Below are 19,833 nucleotides of genomic sequence, written 5' to 3'. Positions count from 1 at the left end.
TGGTTTAGGACCGCAGTAAGCCTAAGCTAATGGGCTTTTACTGGGGCGTAGGGACTCCCTGGGGGGAAGGGCTGACCTGAGTGACCGGCAGGCTAAGAGAGGACTGGCTCCTAGGTTCCTTTTTAAAGCTTTAGAATATATAAAAAATATAAAAAAAGAGAAATATAAACAAGTAAAAAAAAACCCCAAAGAATTCTCTGAAACCTTCAAAATAGAGCATTATAAAATATAACAATTTGGATCTGAAGAGATGGCTCAGGGGTTCAAGAGCACTGGCTGCTCTTCCGGAGGATCTGGGTTTAAACTCCAGCACCTACATGGCAGCTCAAAACTGCCTGTCACTCCCGTTCTAGCTCTGATACCTTCACACAAACACACATGCAGACAATGCACATAAAATAAAAATAAATAGAACAAAGTTTTTAAAAAAAATATGGTAACTTAAGTGTTTATGTTCGTCAAATCACAAAATTTCAATCCCTAGATGGAATAAGATTGTAGTATTTCATAATAATTTTAAAGCAGAAAAGTATGCATCGTTCAGCAGTCAGTGGTAAAGTATCTGATGGGGTACAGATAGAAAGTAACATGATGAACGTCTTCTCATCCTGGCTTAATGGTCACCCTACATCCTGGGGATGGTTCATGGTGGCAACTCAAAGCTCAGGGCTTCTTCTTTACTGGACCTCACTGAAGACCTGTCAGAGTTAAGCCAGAGCCTAGACAAAGATATGGAGGAAACCCCATCTCTTAGGGAAGTTCTGTGAGCCACGAGCTCATGCGCAAGAGCTGGGTGCCTCTGGCTTCCTTCAGAGATGTGTGGCTCTTGGTTAATAAGTGTCCACACTGAAGCCAGGCGCCTGCATCCTGCATGCTGTGTACACACTCTCCGGGGTTATCTGCCTTAGACACAGCTAGCTTGTCTTCAAGCTCTGTCTTGATGACAGCCACATGTCCTATGAGCTGGGGGCTACCTTTCCTACTCGGCGGCTTCAATATCTACGGTAAGTACTTTGCATATAGGCTGTCATAAGTGGAATCAGCTCTAAGAAGCACTCCAGGAGTGGCCTTTTCTCCAGGGCTCGTCTCCATTCCAGGGCACAGCATATAAAAGAATGATTGTATGTGGTCCTCTGCCTCTGTCCTGCACAGGCTGTGAGATGTGAGCATCTTTGTGTGGCTGGTCCACAGACAGCAATGACAGACGTCTCTCACTGGCTGACTGCTTGACTGCCTCTGTTGGCCATGCTTAGCCCAACAGGACGCATCCCTCCCAGCCCCAGGCTGGTATGCTTGGCGGTTTTGCTTCTTGATGAGTGCTTTCCTGTTTTACAAATCTCTGTCCCTAGAAGCCGTGTTCATTCTTCTTCTTCTTCTTCTTCTTTTTTTTTAATCAGGGCACATCTGGTTGTCGGTACTTGTTGCTTAGTTAGAAAGTCTTAAAACAGCATGAAATTGTTAGCACGTTGCTCTGGCCTGCCAAGCTGTTCATGAGACCCAGGCTTTGGGGGATTTAGTTTTCTGTTTGTTTTCTGTTTTCATGCAGTTTAGAAAATTGGTCTGTGACAACCTAAGGGGAAATGAGCCTGCCTCGGGCTCCACCAAGGAGAGGCAAGTCTGCACTGAGCTCTGAGGGAGGAGGGAACTTGGAGCCCAGGGCCGCTGGCTTCCTGGCTTGCTTTTCCTTGCCTTGCCTTTTGGATTGACACTTGCGCTAACTTGGTGCGTGTGGGGAATAGGAATGCCCAAAGGTTGTGGGGAGGGCTGGGTAGAGACTAGCTGCATATAGATCCTTCTAGGGAGACTTTCATGGACTAGCATGAGTTCCAGAAGAGACAGACAGACATGCTTTCCCTAAACGCTGGGGGATGGGAGTAAGGGAATCCTTCTCTGAGCATTTGATTCCTCTGCTGTCTTTGAGTGTGGGCACTGCCAAAAATCAACTTTCCCCACATGGCTCCAATATGCCATCTCCCCTCCCTCTTCTCGGTAGCTCTTGCCTCTTGGCAGATTTCCTTTCTGGAAAGAATCGCATGTGGGGAAGACCTAGGCTATGGTATTTCTCTTTGGGTGGTAGCTGCTCTCTGACTGGGTCTGTGAGTCTAGCCAGCACTGCTTCTGGATGGTGATGCTAGGCGCTGGGCAAAGCAGGTTGCAAATGTCTCTAGTGTCCCACGTGGTACTCAGTTTGGCTCCGGGCAGTGGAGATGGGATTCAGAAACAGCTCTTTGTTCGAAATGCCCACAGAAGCACCCTTTCCTTCTGCTCCCCAGAAGTACCACAACTGCTCTCAGGCACTCTCCATTCCATCCTTGACTGATTGAAATTCTTCCTTTTGTGCTTTTTAGCAAGTAAGATCCCCATTTTAGCCTTCTATCTCTCCAAAGATCCTAGATCTTTGTGAGCATATCAGAAACATCACACTGGTGCCTAGCATCCTGACCGCGCAGACTTTACAACTCACGTTAGAGGCCCCAAGGATGGACATTTAACCTCCTTTGGGGATTGAGGTAATTTCACCTTAAACATCTGCGTTCTCCAAAAGAGTCACGCTTGCTTGGCTTCTGTAACATGCCAGATGTTGAACCCGTAACTTAGATGTAATGACTTGCCCACATCATATTGACTGACAGTGGGTGACTTTTTCATAGACATGTAACAATGTAATTGTCTCCTCATTCCTGGAGACTAGGATCCATGAACTCAGGAGAGTGAGGATGACAGCATGTTGGCTTAAGCTTTGCACGGTGGTGGAATCTCACCCTTGTTCCCACACATTCTTGCTTCTTCTTTCTCTCTTTCTTTTTCTTTCTTTCTTTCTTTCTTTCTTTCTTTCTTTCTTTCTTTTTTTTTTTTTTGTTTTGTTTTTGTTTTTCAAGACAGGGTTTCTCTGTGTAGTCCTGGCTGTCCTGGAACTCACTCTGTAGACCAGGCTGGCCTCGAACTCAGAAATCTGCCTGCCTCTGCCTCCCAAGTGCTGGGAGCACATTCTTGCTTTTTCATATTGTAACTCTGAGCCTAAGGATGTCAGAGTGTGAAGCCAATCAAGGCCAAGTCCCTCTGTCACCTCTGTCACAAAACTCTGTCTGTTTTGGTTACATATACTAAGATGCACTTTAACTTTAAAGAAAGAAGGCGGAGAGGGAACATAAAGAACATGGAAAGAACTTCATGGGTTTCAATTCCTCGAGCAGGCAAGGTTTAAAAACGGCCATTGTGCTTGTGCTGTACTTCAACCCAAATGCATCTTAGGAACCGAGAGGATGTGACTCCTCATGGTCCTTAGGGCAGCCCTTGACTCCTCATCACAAGGAAGGAGTAAAGGCAGTGTGTCTGTGCTGCCTGCAGCCTAGACTGCTGCTCTGGGGACTTGTAACTGGGTCTCTGGAGCCTGTGGGATTTCCAGAAACTGTAATTAGGCTCTTGCATGTGTTTTTATTTTTCCTGGGGAGTGGATTTGTTGATTTGATTAGATTTATAGAGAGGTCAGTGACTTCATTCTAAAGATCACTGAAGTGAAGTCCATGTGAGAAAACTTAAAATACATATACATATATAATACATATACATACATATATACATCTCATACCTATACATCATATACACATACATCATATACATCTACACATATAATACACACACACACGCACGCACGCACGCACGCACGCACGCACGCGCCTCACTGTGTAGCCCTGAAGCTAGCTACATAGACCAGGCTGGCTTTAAACATACAGAGATCACCCTGCATCTGCCCACTGAAGGCTAACACTAAAGGCATGCACTATGATGTTCTGAGAAAACCCTGTCTTAAAAGCATGCGTTAGGATAAATTTTACTCCCTCCAAAGGAGTGGCCCTGCTCTTCCCCTGAACTTAATCTTTACGGTTCATGACATCATTAGAACATTTCTCCCATTTCCATTTTAAGTCATTCAACCTCGGTCAGTCTAGTTTTCTGTGGATAGAGGAGGAGTTGAATGGACTCATTGATCATTTTCCTTCCTTCCTCCCACCCCCATTATTGAAAAACCTCCAAGGGTTGTTTCAGCTATGATAAGAATGAGCACACAGGGAAAGCCTTTTCTTGACAGTGAATACATTAGTATTCACATTAGTAGGGTCAATATTCTGGTTGGTCAAACTGCCCATTTCTGTGTTGGTTAGAAGAAGGCCTTGGGCAAGCCCATTATACAATAAGACCAAGTGGGCTCCAGCTCAGAGGGTGTGGTGACTTTTCCAGGCAGGACATAGTTAATAGATACAGACACACAGTCTGTAATGTGTCAGCGAATTAGAAAGACTCCTGTGAGCCCTGCCTTCTTCTGTAGGGCTTCTGTCACTAAAATGTGAGTCATCGTGAAGTCATCCTCTGTCAGGCCCTGAGGGCTCCTCTCCACCACAGAGTGACTTAGAACACTGCCTCTCAACTGTAGGGAAGAGGCCCTTAGAGTGAGTTCCTGGCTTTAGAAACAGCTGTGCCTCTCAGCCTCACGGACCTCATGAACTCGGCTGCATAATTCCTGGGAGGATAGTGTTGTCTTAACAAGAGGGGAGAGGGGATAAAAAGAGGTGGTGGCACCCTGGATAAAGCAGGGCTTAGAAAAACACTGTGGCCTTTGCCAAAGGGCCCATTGGGTGCAGGGGTATGCTCCCTAAGCCCTAAGTTAGCAACTAAGTTAGAGCACTTCTGATCTTGTTTTTATCTCTTCCAGACACTTCTGTGTGTTCCCACGTGGCACCTAGGACATCATGGACTTGTGGAAGGCAGGGCTTAGAGGCTACTGAATTGGCTTGTCCTTATTTAGGCTTTGAGCTGGTCTTCCCTGGGCTTACATTTGGTGCAGCACAACTCACCAAGATAATATTGGGTCCTGATGCCAACATTGGTGGGTTATAGAAATCACCCTTGAAATGTAGGTGACCGCATGCTATGTGCTGCCTTTTGTATCTGTCTTGCCAATATAGAAGCCAGGCCAGAGCGCTGGCAGCTTGGAACGGAGGGTGAAGGCTGTACTACAGGTACAGTGGATGCTAGAGAGAGAGAGCCGAGAACACAGACTGGCTAGCATCTCCAGTTTAAACGCCTATCCTGTAAGCCACCATTAGCCTGAGCTTTTCTGCCACACGATGCAGTTTATTTCAGGGTCATACCTAGGGATTCAGGATCAGATTACCTGGTCTGAAAGTCCACCTTTGTCATTGTATAGACCTTCATTTGGCCAAATCTTATAACCTTTAAAATCTTTTGGTTTTCTTGACTGAAAGAAAGAAAGCCCAGTATTGTACTTACATATGTGTTACATGTAAGTAGTATGCGTTATACATAGTATTGCAAACATTATGAATGTAGCACAGGGGCTGGTCATACGGCTCAGTGAGTAAAGGTCCTTATCACTTAAACCTGGTGGGTAACATGAATTCACTCCCTAGAACCTATATAAAGGTAGAGAGAACCTGCTCCACAAAGTTGTCCTCTGACCACCATATCCTACGTGCGTGTGGACATGCACACGCGCAAATATTAAGACACGCAATATACGCTAAGCACTCAATAAACATTTGCTGTTTCATTGTTACTATCATCCTTACTCTGTGACATCTACAACTTCGGAGCATTTTACAACCACTTGGGGTGGCTAGAAGTCACATGCTTAGAGACTGGAGCCAGTATTGACTCATATTCAGAGAAATGACTTACCTATTCTTGCCACCTTGAAAACAGAGCTGACAATGCATGCTTATCGGGAAGACTGAATGAGAAAATGCAAGCAAGCAGCCTTTTCATCGCCCTGAGCACACACCCCACCTACGCTGGTTCCACTCTTCTTGATCTGTTGATTTCTCCATGCTGTGAAGATAAATGGGACTACCATGTATCACTGCTTGCCCACGCAGCTTGGATGGGCATACAAGCATGGCAGCAACATGGTGGCTCCATTAGGCACAGTTGGTGAAGGGCCATTGGGCGGGGCCTGAGTAGCAGTGTGATCTGCCCTGTGTAAGGCTTTAACGGCAGGTCACATGGATATGGCCAGGTCTGGGTGTCAGGCTTGTCAGGGTCAAGGATAGAAGACAGGATTCTGAGGGGTCAGGGAAAGTGGGTATTGTTTAACAGCATGCCAGGGGCCTTAGTGAGAGGAAGTAAGGAGTGCAGGCTTTCCTGACTGAACTCTGCAATTACCGGGGAATGGAATGGGGGTGAGGTGGGGTAGCAGAAGCCACAGGCACACAGTAATAGCAATAGCAAGCTCTATGAAGACTGTAATATTCATCTTAAAGAGATGTTTGCAAGGCTCTAACTAAAGGAGATAATTGATATAGTGTGAGGCATGCAGGGTGGGCCCCTTTCTCCAACCACATCCTCATGGGCAAATCCTCGCCGTCTCATGAGTTTTCTGCCCTGGCATACACAGTGGATCTGAGTTCTATGTACAGGGACTTGAGCCCAGGGCCTTAAGTGCTCTTGGTGGTACTAGGTGGTTTCGTATGGGTGAGTAAGTTATGAGATGCATATGTGCATTTGTACGTGTGTGTGTGTGTGTGTGTGTGTCTGTGATTGTATCTGTGTGTGTGTCTGTGTGTCTGTGTGTGTGGGTGTGTGTGCGCGCACATGTGCGTGTATGTCCAAGGCATGGGGGGATGGGGCTTGAGAGTCCTATATCCATAGCCTGCTCTTCAAGTTCCTTTCCTAAAACATTTAGAAGTTTGTACTAGCTACAGATAGAGCAGGCCAGTTCTCCACACAACATCTTACTCCCAGATATAAAGAGTGCTAATGTTTCCCTTAGAGTTTACCTTTTTCTCCTTCCTCCTCCTCCTCCTCCTCCTCCTCCTCCTCCTCCTCCTCCTCCTCTTCCTCCTCCCTTTCCTCCCTGTCCTCCTCTTCCTCCTCCTTTCCCTCCTCCTCTTCCTCATGGTTTTGTTCTTTTGAGACAAAGTATCATGTAGCCCATATTGGCTTTGAACTTGCATCATAGACAAGGATGATCTCTTCTAATCCTTCTGCTAGTATCTCCTTAGTCCTGGGAGTTGCAGGCATATGACACCCTATTTGGCTTCTGAGGAGCTGGATACTGAACTCAGGGCTTGATCTGTGCTAGACACGAATTCTATCTGAGTTACACTTTCAGGCTTAGATTTTGTTAATCAATAAACACAGAATCCCTGCTGTTGATATTGCTGAAATGCCTTACTCTACAATTCCCACCTGGAGGCAACCACTGTGGGTATTATGATTGGCAGGCTGCAGGTTCATGGTTTGAATGCTCGCTCTGAGAATATTCATATGTAGAGATCCTGTATCCTGGCTTGGCTTTCAGAAGTCACATATAGAATTTCTACACTTTTTTCTTGTTTATCCAGTATTTTTCACATCCATATGTCTAAACATGGACTCCTATAGATGTATATATCCACATAGAGATATAAAAGTTAAGATGCTTTAAGTTGTGTGTCAGCCGTTCATGTTTGATGGTCTAATATTTAGCTATACTGTGGTTTTATCTAACACTTTTCATCATTGTTCTTTTTATAATATATATATATAATTATATATATATAATTCTACCTATTTACATATATATATATATATATATATATATACACCTATTTAGAGTAACTAAGTATCATCCAAGTTTCTTTAGCACAGTGTAACTTCTTGCATTCTGTCTTCCTCTTTGTTTTCTCTGAAGGAACACTTTAGGAGTAATTTCACAGTAGATCTGTGTTTAGTTAACTCAGTCTTTTTCTGGAAATATCTTTCTTTTGTCCTCAGTTTCAGGCATGAGCCAGATGAATGGAAAAGATTGGACAGGCTTTTCCTTTGGTGCTGATAAGATGTCTCTCCTTCATCTTTGGACAGTGATCACTGTTGAGACCAGGGGGCTGATAGCAATTGCATAAACATTTCTTTGAAGATAATCAATCTCGACTCTCCAGTGTCTTAAAAATACTATCTTTTTCCTTGATGTTCTGTGGTTTCACAGTCACGTGCCTGAGTGTATATTTGTCTTAGCCTGTGTGTTTTTTCAACTCAAGGCTCAGAAACTTTGCTCAGATCTGGAAATCCCTAGCCACCATCGGTTCATATGCCTCCCTCTGCTCCCCTTCAGCCCTCTGTCCACAACCCCTGTGGACAGAATCTGGCCTGAGTCATCCCGGTTTCTCCATTTCTTTTTCATGTTTTAAAAAACATACCCGTTACCAGAGGCAATGGCACATAAACACATATCTCTATTGCCTAGTTGTTACATTCTGGATGATTTTTAGAACAAGTTTATTTTGTGTGTATGAGTGTTTTGTCTGTATGTCTGTCTGTGTACCATATGGGTATGGTACTCGCAGAAGGCCAGAAAACATCTGATTTCCTGGAACTGGAGTTGTGAGTGGTTGTGAGCCACCATGTGGGTGATAAGAATTGATCTTGGGGCCTCTGGAGGAGCAGTAAGTGATTCTAACCTCTGAGTCATTTCTTTAGCTATTGGATGTTTTGTTTTTTTTTTTTTTAATGTAGGTCTGTTTTACTTTTATTATTCTTTTGAAAAGGCACTTACTTTGTAGTGCAGGCTGGACCCTAACTCCAGATCTTCCTGCCACGTGCTGGGTTATAGTTGTAATTTGTTCTCTATGTGGTGTGGGCAGCCAGTTTCTCTACTATCCCTCCGACATAGGAAGAAATATCTAGATGGGGTCATCCTTTCCCAAATAACTTCTTCCTAGCTTTCAGTTCCTTGTGATGGATAGAAATGGTGACCTTGACTTCTGGCTCTATGTGGCATTAAAGGTCCTTCCTCCCTTTTCCCTAAAGCGGGGCTTCTTGTGCTTCACTGAGAGGAAGCCCATATAGAACTAGTGACTATGAAGATTGTCCGTCCAGCACACCTTGGTCAGGGCTGAGCCTGCATTTCCAATATGCCCAGGAGCTCCCACAGAGCTGGTACAGGGTCTGAACCCAGAGCTCACCTCAACAGAGGATCCCAGGCTCTGTGGTGACGTCCCCTTCCCCACCATTCTTTTGGAGAACTAAGAATTTTGGAAAGTCCCCCTTTTCCAGAGTTCCTTAAAGTCCCCTTAGGCACCAAATCCCATTGTCTTTCTAGCTTTTGTAAAGACCCAGTTATTTAACATCTGAGGAAGACAAAGAATGACTGTGTGAGTTACAGAAAGGGACTGGATGATGGCCCCAGCCAACAGGACTTGTGCTCCTTATATTTTTCTCCTGTCACCTTGGATATGTCATTTCACTGGTTAAAATGGCCATAAGAGCATCCAACATTACAGCCATACTCTAATGATGGGAAAGAAGGGCAAGGAAGGGTGAACCTTTAAGGATAGATACTACCCTTAAGTCGCAACTGCCAATTTCACAATAATTTCACAGGCTGAGACTTGGCCACATGTTTGCTTCTGGTTGCAAAGGAGTCTGGGACACACCACTATTCATTTGCAGTGCCCAGATGCCTGCTGAAAATGGGGCTTCTGTTGCCAAGGAAGAGGGGAATTGATAAGTAACAGTCTCAATAATTAGAATGAAGTTTTCTAGAATTTTAAAGCATCTTCTCTAGTCTTGGATCCAAAGTGGGCAGGGTGATGGCACCAAGAGCACTGATGTCTGGGCATCCAAACACATTGGGACTGGAGAGATGGCTCAGGTGTTAAAAGTCAGCTCACAATCAAAATGTAAAATGCCAGCACCCACCCCCAGAAATAACCAGAAATAACCAATCAATTAACAGAGAAGAAAACCTAGGACCAGGGAACTTCTGTGTAGCAAGCATAGAAGGAAGCAGGTTGGAGCAGACATTCTGAAAGATGGGAGAGCAAAGCCAGGCTGTGACATGGAGACACCCAATAGCCTGCCAGATCGAGTGGAGCACAGCTGATGGTGTGCCTGCAGGATGGGCGAGAGCAGGGTGCTGGGAGTGAGAGAGGACCCCTAGCGTCATGCTGCATCTCAGGACCTCTTGGACCTTCAAGCCAAAAGTCTCAGGTCGGCACGAGAAGGCAGTCTGGACTTTACATGCCCTTGTTAGCTTTAACAGTAAGACCAAGACTGAACTGGTCCTCAGATCCTGCAAACACCACCCTCGGTAGCATCATGTAATATACACACTGGTGACTCAGAGACATCTCATATCATGTTTGGTGATATGATAAGACAGCCATCTGTGTCATCCTACAGATACTTACCTTTTATGTGTGTGTGTATGTATGTATTTGAATTTTTAACTTTTTCAGTATGAAGCATCTTTTTCACAGAACAGCAATGGACTGCTCTTTTGTCTAGCATTCTTTAGTGTACCCCTCTAAAAGTGATACCACAGACAGAGAAACCAGTTGCCTGGAAGGATGACTACTCCTTCCAGTACTAAACTCAGATTGCCCTGGAGGGTACTCAATAAAGAAAACACTGTGGAATGTAATACACAATTCCTCAACACCCTAGGTAGTCCTCTGAAACGATGCTCTTCCAAGGGCTGTTTCTTATAAGGAGATTAAAAAAAAAGATGCTGATGGCATCATACCAAAAACAGTTTAACAAAAGCAATTCTGTTGGGGCCAGTCTGATGCACTCCAGGTACCTGTGTTTTAGCAGCTCGGGCAGAACCAGAGATCAGAGTTGGAAAATCTGGAAGTGTGGAGAACTGCTTATCCTTCGAGTATTCTTCTCGGAATGGTGTTATTTCTCAGCGGGGCTCTTACATAAATATTTAGTAGTGGGACTTCAAACTGAAGTCCCTAGATAGCTTGAAGGCACTGTTCTTTGTTATCCTTTGAGTCTTGAGTCAGGCCGGGGTGAGCTCTCCATCACTGTCCACCAGCAAGACAAGGACTATCTTCTGAGGTTGCCCAGGGGCTTGCTGTGTAAATGAACCAGCCAACCAGGCCCCCAAAGTCAACCTCAGTTAGCATGGCTGAAGTAATGCCCACAGCTCAGCATGTTCAGGATAGGTCTAACCAGACCCTTGCCCTGGCCAAATAAAATCTTGGCAAAGCACCTGAGAATGCCTGGCTTTGAGCAATGCTACTGTCAGGATCCCATCCAACACAAACGCTGTGTTAGTGCCAAGGTAACTGAATGAAGTAACTTGTACTGGGTCATTATTTATAAATCAGTGAAAATGCAGAGTGCCTATCAGAGATAATATATTAGTTTTAGGACAGTTGGCTTATGGGCATTCCTTCTAGAAATAATTGGCTAGCATGGCAAATTTATTTTCAGGTCACATCTAATTTGAGGTAATGAGACGTCATGTCCCTGCACAAGAATGTCTGGCTTTTGTTGTGGATGACAGCAGGGAAGTTGGGATTGACATCAGGATGCCTGAAAGATCATTAGGAAACAAGCCAGAGAGAAGTGACTTTAGAGTGTGTCCCTATTGTAACATCTGGACACCTTTTTAACGGCCAGAAGTCCAAACCCACTGACATTCCCATCTGATGGAGCAGGTTCTATCTAGACAGGCATCCATACCTCAGGTTCTCCCAGCAACCCAGGCCAGGGTCCACTTCGGGTCAAGAGCCGTTGCTCATCATCTGATATGCTCTGGAGAGTTGAGCATTACAGTGGTTTGGGATAGGATAATGAAGCTAAAGTTTGCATGCCTCTGACATGTGTGCATTTGATATTTTGGTGAAACATGAATTTCTTTTGCCGACAGTGTTGACCCAGAGTGGAAAAGGAGACTATTAACAGCCACAAGCATTTGCATTCCATCTTCTATCTTGTGTGTGTGCATGCAAGGAACAGATGCTTTGGTCGCCAAAACTTCCTGCCTAAGCCAACTCCTGGGGCAAGTGAAAGGGTTAAAGTTTGGAAAAAGAGACAGCTGGAGAAGTTAGGGTGAAATTTCACTCATACAGTTGTGTGTGTGTGTATTCATATACATATACAAATAGATATAAACTTAGTGTATAATAAATGAAACATTGCTGACAGAAAAGGGGGAGAATAGATTTTTTTAATAAATGAGATAGTATTTACTGAACATTCAGGAAAGAATGCTGACTCTTCTTCTCCTGCCATCTATAAAATTTAATTCCAGAGAGAACAAAGAGCTAAACTGGAGAAGGACTTCCAGAGTTGAAGATGTAGTTCAGTGATAGTGATTGTTTAGTGTGTGTGAGGTCCTGGGTTCCATTCCCTAGTCCTGCAACTACAACAAAAAATAACAACACTAACACAGGCTGATGTAGGCAAATATTTCATTAATCTTGGAAGTAGCAAAGGAAACCTCAAAGAAAACATTTGTTGCTTTTGGCTACATAAAAGTAGAAACTTACTTGTCAAGCTAAAGAGAACACTAAGAAAATGACAAGTCCAGGACAGCCTGCTGATGGAGAAAGTGTAACTTAGTAGCAGAGAAGGGACTGAAACTGCAAATCTGACCTGATGGAAGCTACAGTACATAACAGGTAACTGTAAGTGACCGGAGACAGAGAGCAACTACAGACAGTCACAGAGAGGAGTCCTACACTGCAAAAGGGAACTAAAAGCCAAGAAGGTTTTTTTGTTTGTTTTCTGTCCCCCCCCCCCCGCCCTCCTCCCAAAGCCTGTCATAGCTGCCCAGGACTGTAATCCCAGCTCCCAGGAAACAGAGGTAGAAGAATCCTGGCAGTTTGAGGCCAGCCTGCTCTACATAGTGAATTCTGGGCCAGCCAGAGTTACACTGGAGATTTAGGAAGATTTAAAATCTTCCATGGAAGCTGAGTGGTGGCAGCACATGTCTTTAATCCCAACACTCAGGAGGCAGAGGCAGGTGGATATCTGTGAGTTCGAGGCCAACCTGATTGACAAAGGGAGTTCCAGGACAGCCAGGACTGCATAGAGAAATGTTAGGAGCTGCAGTGAGCATGACAGCATTCGCCATTACAAGATGGCGCGGGCATCCTGTGCTCCCACAAGTAAACAACTGACTGCACAGGTGCAAAAGGCAAAAGCGCGCCAAAGTCACTGCCCATCCCCGGGGCGTAATATGGGGTGATGAGTGAACAGACAATCAGAAGTGAACACGCCACTCTAGGGTACATATAGCAGTGCCTTTTCCGGGCTTTGGGTCTTTCCGCTTCTGCTGATACAAGAATAAAGCCTCGTTGTAGTAACCACCCAAACACTGCCTCACGTGTCTCTTTCGCGGGCGAAGGGGACTCGAAGGGGCCTGGAACAGAGAAATCCTGTATTAACCTCCATGCACCCCCAAATCTCCCATGGGGTAGGAGAATTCTTGGTGCCATGTAAACCTACTGGTTATTTTGCTCCATGGGACAGCCATTTTTGGAAGCTATCAGAAGTTTCCCCATGGCAGGGATGTAGCCTGGTTTGTACAGTGCTTGCCCCTCACGTGCACAAAGTCCCCGGTGTGAGCTACAGTACTACCACAATTCACACCTGCAATCCCAGGTCGAGAGTTCCCAATCATTCTCTGCTACATAGTGAGCTGGAGGCCAGCCTGGGTTATGTGAGCCCTGTCTAAAAGAATATTTTTTTTTTCAAGCAGAAGTTGTTGTGTTGGGATGGCAGCTCACGTCAGGATGGACCACACCAGGCCAAAGCAGTTCCACATGGCAGAGGTTTTATTAGGGAAGAACAGGGACAAAGAGGAGAGAGAGAAAAGACAAGGGAAAAAAGGGTCAAAGGTGGGGAAAAGTTCGCCATTTATCTGGGCTGTGAGTAGGCAGTTCCCAGGTGAGTGTGAGGAGTGGGCTCCAAGAAGGTATGCAGGGTTGTCATGGCAACAGATGTTACCTATGTGTGACACTCCTGAGTTTGGAGCAGGTTTGCCAAGCTGGCTCTGGACACCAACAGAAGTGGTAGTGTTATATCTTTAATTCCAATACTGACAAGGCAGAGGCAGGCAGCTCTCTGTGAATTCAGGGGTAGCCTGGCCTATGTAGCAAGTTCCTGGCCAGCTGGTGCTGCACAGAGAGTTCTCCTCTCAAAAAAAGAAAAGTAGACAGATAGACTGTCATTGTGGAGCTGGTTCAATGGTTCATTGGTTAAGATTGCATTGCTCCTGCAGATGACCTGTACTCAGCTCCCAGCACCCATATTAGATGGTTCACAATGGCCTGCCAGCTCCAGGCAACCTGACTTCCTCTTCTGGATTCTGCAGGCACCTGCACATACCCACACAGAGACAAAGGTATACGCATCATTTAAAGAAAATGTTATTTTTTTCTAATTTGCAAAATCATCTAAAGCCGTGTAAAACTTGTAAAGATTATTGTAGTAAGACTGTTGGATACGTATTCTTGAAGGCATGGAGAAAGGTTGTATTTTAAAGTATTTTATGAGGATAAATTTAAAAATACCTCGAATGCCTATCTATGGGGATAGATTAGAATAGGCTGTATCTTTCTGAATTTAAAAAACATGAGAGATACACTGAGACACAGCATGAAGTGTGTGCAGGCAGTAGCTGCACACACTTAGTAGGGCTCCTATGTTTATACAGGTTCATAGATTTGGAAGAAACAGCACACTGTACATCTGAGCCCTCTCTTGCTGAGAACATTAATGCTGTAGGGCTGGGGAGGGGCTGAGGCGAGGCTGGGGCGGGGCTGGGGCGGGGCTGGGGCGGGGCTAGGGAGGGGTTGTAGAAGGGCCTGGGAAGGGCTGAGGAAGGGTTATGGAGGAGTTGGGGAGGGGCTAGAGAGGATCTGGGGAGAGGCCGGGGAGGGGTCGGAAAGGGGCTGAGGGGGGGTTATGGAGGAGCTTGGGAGAGGCTGGGGAGGCAAATATCTACTTTTGCTTCTACCAGATGCTTAGACATTAAAATGGAGTGAGGTAGGGCTGAGGAGCGTCAGTGGATTTGCCTCAGAAGCCTGGGAACCCGAGTTCACATACAGGTGAAAGGGAGAACTCACTTCACAGAGTTGTCCTCTGACCTCTGCATGGGCGCTGGGTGTGCACGCTCTCCTCATAACAATAGATACATAAAAACATCAAGTGTGTGCTTTGCTCTGCCTTTTCACTTACTCATTCTCTCAATAAATGCTGTTTTATTGTCTTGCCATTCTGTGTGCTCGAGATGGAAACTAGAGGAATATTATATACAAAAAATTGTTTATTAAACCACTCTATCAGGGGTTCTGGTCACCTCAGGTTGGCATAACAAAATACCAGAGAGTGGAGGGCTTGTGTAATAGAGATTCATGCTCCCGCAACTCTGAGGGGCTCATCTCTCCCCTTGTAGATGGCCATATTGAGAGGATGGGCACATGTTCTCCAGCCATGTGAATTAGAGCTTCTATATGGGAAGTTTGCTGGGTTGGGGTGGGGCAGAGCTGGGAAACACTTGGCTGACTGACGATATTATCTTAGGAGGTTAAAAACTGAACCACGCATGTGTATAGACCAGAGACCCATGTCTTCCTTAATTGCTTTCAACGCTGTTTTTTTGAGACACGGTCTCTCGCTGAACTCAGAGCCTGCAAGACTGGCTGGCCAGCAAGCTCTGGAGTTCTGTTTGTCTCTGTCCCTAGGATTACAGGCAGAGGCCATTGTGTTCATTTGGTATTTTAACATGGGTTTGTTCTTCTTGGGGTGTGTTTGTGTCAAATTCGTATTGTCATGGTTGCAGGAGAAGTACCTTATCCATCACCCTAGCCCCCAAAGCAAACTTCTTAATTTTAAACTTTTTCGTGTTTGGGTTTTTATCTGCGCCCATGTGTGAGCACCACAGTGGGAAGTACCTGCCGAGGCCAGGAGAGAGGGTCAGGCTTCTGGAACTGGAACTATAGATAGATGTGAGTCAATACGTAGACGGTGGCAATCAAAACCCAGGTACTTTGGAAGAACAGCCAGTGCTCTTCTCCACAGAAGCCATCTTTCCAGGCCCCAAAATGAACTCTTGGCTCCATTATATCCACCTTCAGAGTATAAAATGGGAGACAGTGAAGAGTGATGAATAGATCAGGAAAGAGTCACAGCTGTGGCAGCACTGTGCTCCATTCCCATGTGTGTGTGTGTGTGTAAGAATACATATGCATGTGTGTGTGAGTGTGCATGCACATATATGTGCATATGTATATGCATGTACGTGTGAATGTGTGTATGTATGTGTGCATACATTTGTGTTTTGTGTGTATGTGTGCGCGCACATGTGTGTACATGCACATGAATGTGTAAGTACATGCGTTGGGGGAGGGGAGACAGAAGACAGGAGGCAAACTGATTGTCCCCCTCCCACCACAGGCTTGCAAATGACAACCCAGCATGGGGAAGAGTCATGCTGTGAAATCAGATTATAAAGCTTGATTATTGCATGGTAACAGGCATTCATTCAGATTACCACACTGCACCTATTGTTCGTCACTCCAAGTGACTCAGTGAGTCACAAGACTGAGCTTGAAGTGATGGGCGAGCCAGAGCTTTCATTCAGTGATAGGCAGAGTTGACCTATGCACAGTCCTGATTAAAGAGAAAACTGGGCTCTACATCACCCAACTGCTCATGAAGCAAGAAGCCAACGTGTAGACTCTGTGCAAAGGGAGGAGGGTGGTGTGGGCCTCACAGTAGATGACTGTAGTGCTTCCCGTAAATGTGCTCGTTGAGCAAGCAGGAGTCTGCCCAGGCCTAGCTGCATTTGTGAACTTGGAGATTCACCAAGACCCCCTGGTGTGCCCTTTGCGGATGCCAAAGGGTTTATGAGGCTGTATTTTGGAAGGTTTTTCCACTTTAAAATTGTGCCTTGGCACCTAAAGGATTAGTCTCCATCTATCCAGAAAATGAAGCTGTCTCGGTGGAATGCACAGGAGAGTGCTTTGAGGTTTTGCTAAGCCATCACAGTCCCAGGGGTGTGCATGCATGCCTCTCTGCAGGTGTGGAGGGGGGAACTCAGAGACATGCAGGTCTTCTCTGCAGCACCTCTCTGCTGTTGTTTCTTTACTCAAAATTCAGCCCAATGGTCCCCTTTGGGAAGCTTTCCTTACCTCTGAGGCCAGGTTGCTTACTTCTTCCTAGATGAAGCATCGATCTCTGTTAAAGAATTTGTAAATACGATTTCCCCTTATCTGCTCATCTGGTTCTCTGAAGATGACCAGTGTTCTGGAAGTAAGAAGCCCCGTGTCCTGCTGGGTATGTAGATGCATGTTTGTAATCCCAGCACTCAGGAGGCAGAAGGAGGAAGATCAAGATTTTGAGGATTGTCTGGGATATGCAGCAAAAAGTTACTTTAGGGCTGACAAGATGGTATAGAAGGTAAAAACACTTGTTACTTAGGCTTGACCAACTGTGTTTGATTCTCAGAACCCACATAAACGTAGATGGAAAGAACCAAGTCTGCAAAGCAGTCCTTCCAGTGCCACGAGTGGGCGATGTCACGTGCACAACCTCCCTGCCTAATGAATAAGTTCAATTCCTAAAGAAATTGTCCCCCACCACAGCCAAATGAAACAAGCAAAGAGCAAAAACAGACAAAACAAACAAAAGAATAAATGGCATATTTCATCCACTTAAAGATACAGACTCTCCCTTGCAATTATACATTTCTGAAATTAGAATAGCCTCTGATGGTATGTATGCCTTTAATTAATTGGCAATCACAGTTTCTTAGTGTTGCATACTTTTCTTACAGCCATGCACAAAACATGTCTTACATTGGAGAGTGACTTTGAACCAGTGAAATGTGCCACGCCTCATTCACTGCTCTCACTAACCAACCGTTAACACATGACCTTCTGTGGGGTAGGTGCTCAGTAAATACAGGGAGTGAGAGGGTTTTGTGGGAGTCATGATGTAGTAAGTTCATCAAAGGATAGTAAAGCCATAGGCAGCAGGCTATCCAGACTCTAAGCATCTTCCAGAACAATGGCGGGAGATATTGGTTGGGGTAACCTAAGCTGCTGTGCTAGCTACATACCTACGATGCATTATTGGTTCAAACTCCAAAGGATTTTGTTTTATTTTCTTAACTAACATTGACTGTCTGGGGCAGGCAGTTGTCTGTGATGGTTGCTGCCCTCATAGAGAAGAACCACTAGAAGTCTGATTCTTCTTCACTGGGTATCTTATTTCCTCAAGACCTCCCACCTTCTGACAGCACAAAATGTCTTCTAAATAAAAATGGTTTTTCTTTTATGAATTCTGTTTTTTTTTTTTTTTTTTTTTTTTTTTTGAGTTATAGCTGATGGAGAAAGACCATGTCTGCTGGTGACATCTGGCCCAGGACTTGCTGAACTAACATTTGAGAGGCAGCTAAGGAGCAAACACAGACAACTACATTCTGGAACAAAAATAACAGACCCCCTGTTTGACTAACATTTCTACAACCATCAGGCTAATGACTTCCTGAATCCCACAGCCAGCCTTGCACAAACCCGTCCCCTCGCCATGCAGCTCTGTTCACAAAACCCTAGCTTGGAAAGATAGAGGCCCAACAGTGTTCTTAGTGTCTCAGCCCCTCTTTGTCTGAAGAGAGAGCAATGTTTTTATTATGCCATTCCAGTTTAAATCTTTGCTTTGCCTGACTCCAGCCAGCCCCAGTTCCTACCAAACCCCCACCCCTGCATCTGGGCAGAAGGGCGGTAGAGGGTGGAGAGGCCTCTGTGTGGAAATGTCTCCTATGGCTCCTGCTTACCCTAGACTGCTGGGCCTCTGCTGTTGCCCACACTGAAGGGCAAAGGAGGCAGGGCGGGGTGGCAGGGAGGGTGTTGTAAAATAGACCATGGGCTGGACATCCCTGTGGCTGCAACCTTGTCTGATGGAAATGGAGCATCTATTTTGATGGGCAGCTGCCTCTCTCTACCCCAGGGAGCCACTGGATGGCTGCCTACATCAGGTAGAGCTGTCTGCTTCTTGCTGCAAGTTTAATTTAAATGTGAGCTTTCAGTGATGTTAACCAAACATTTCTCAGTTGCAAGAGGCAGAATGCCAACTCTGACTGGTCTTAGGGAAAATGGAAATATCCTAGTTAAGTGGGGCTGGGCTGAGGAGCTCAAATAATGTCAATCCCCACTCCTTCTCCTGTTTTCTTTCCTCTTGACTTTTCCTGGGAAGGCCTTTCTTCACAGACAGCAGTAAGAGGTCTCAATGTGGCCTTCCGGTCCATGGTCTCAGAAAATGAAAACTTTCTTTCAACACACAGACACACAGACACAGACACACACACACCATACACCACACACACACACACACACACACACACACACACACACACACACACACACACCTTCCCCAAGGAGGGTCACACAACCCAGTTAAGGACATACAGGATCTTTTATTGGGGGAGGGTGTTCAGAACCCAGTTCACAACAAAATTGTAAACTCACTTAAATATTCTGAGATAATTTTTGTGTTTTTCCCCCCCTTGGTAGCTTTTAATTGCAAGGACGGACTTTGTAAGCGATAAACATGATGTTGTTACAACATCAAAAGGTTGGACATGGCTGGGTCTAGATGAACTAATACCCAGCAGTGGAAAGCTGTGTGTGTGTGATGTGTGGTGTGTGGTCTCTGTGTATGTGTCTGTGTGTGTATGGTTTGTGTGTATGTTTATAGTGTGTATGTGTGTATGTATGAGTGTGTGTGTGGTATGTGTGTATGGTCTGTATGTATGTGTATGGTGTGTATATGTGTGTATGTGTGTGTGTGGTATGTGTATGGTATGTGTGTATGTGTGTGTATGTGTGTGTTTGTGTGTGTATGGTCTGTATGTATGTGTATAGTGTGTATGTGTGTGTATGTATGTGTGTGGTGTGTGTGTGGTATGTGTATGGTGTGTGGGTATGTATGTATGTATGTGTGTGGTGTGTGTATGGCGTGTGTATGGTATGTGGGTATGTATGTGTGTGGTGTGTGTATATGGTATGTGTGTATGTATATGGTGTGTATGTG

At 45.2% G+C, this 19,833-nt stretch overlaps 1 long non-coding RNA gene across 1 annotated transcript in view; it reads left to right on the top strand.

The window, feature by feature from the left end:
• Positions 1-831: 831 nt before the first annotated feature.
• The window catches only part of LOC143443921 (uncharacterized), a 56,888-nt gene continuing 37,886 nt past the window's right edge, over positions 832-19,833 (top strand). Inside the window, exon 1 of the long non-coding RNA XR_013113336.1 lies at positions 832-1,004. This is a non-coding gene — a long non-coding RNA (uncharacterized LOC143443921). The remainder of the gene's footprint in view (positions 1,005-19,833) is intronic.

This window comes from Arvicanthis niloticus, chromosome 11 (assembly GCF_011762505.2).
Source record: "Arvicanthis niloticus isolate mArvNil1 chromosome 11, mArvNil1.pat.X, whole genome shotgun sequence".
In the NCBI taxonomy this organism is placed as follows: Eukaryota; Metazoa; Chordata; class Mammalia; order Rodentia; family Muridae; genus Arvicanthis; species Arvicanthis niloticus.
This window is presented reverse-complemented; position numbering and strand designations above follow the sequence as displayed.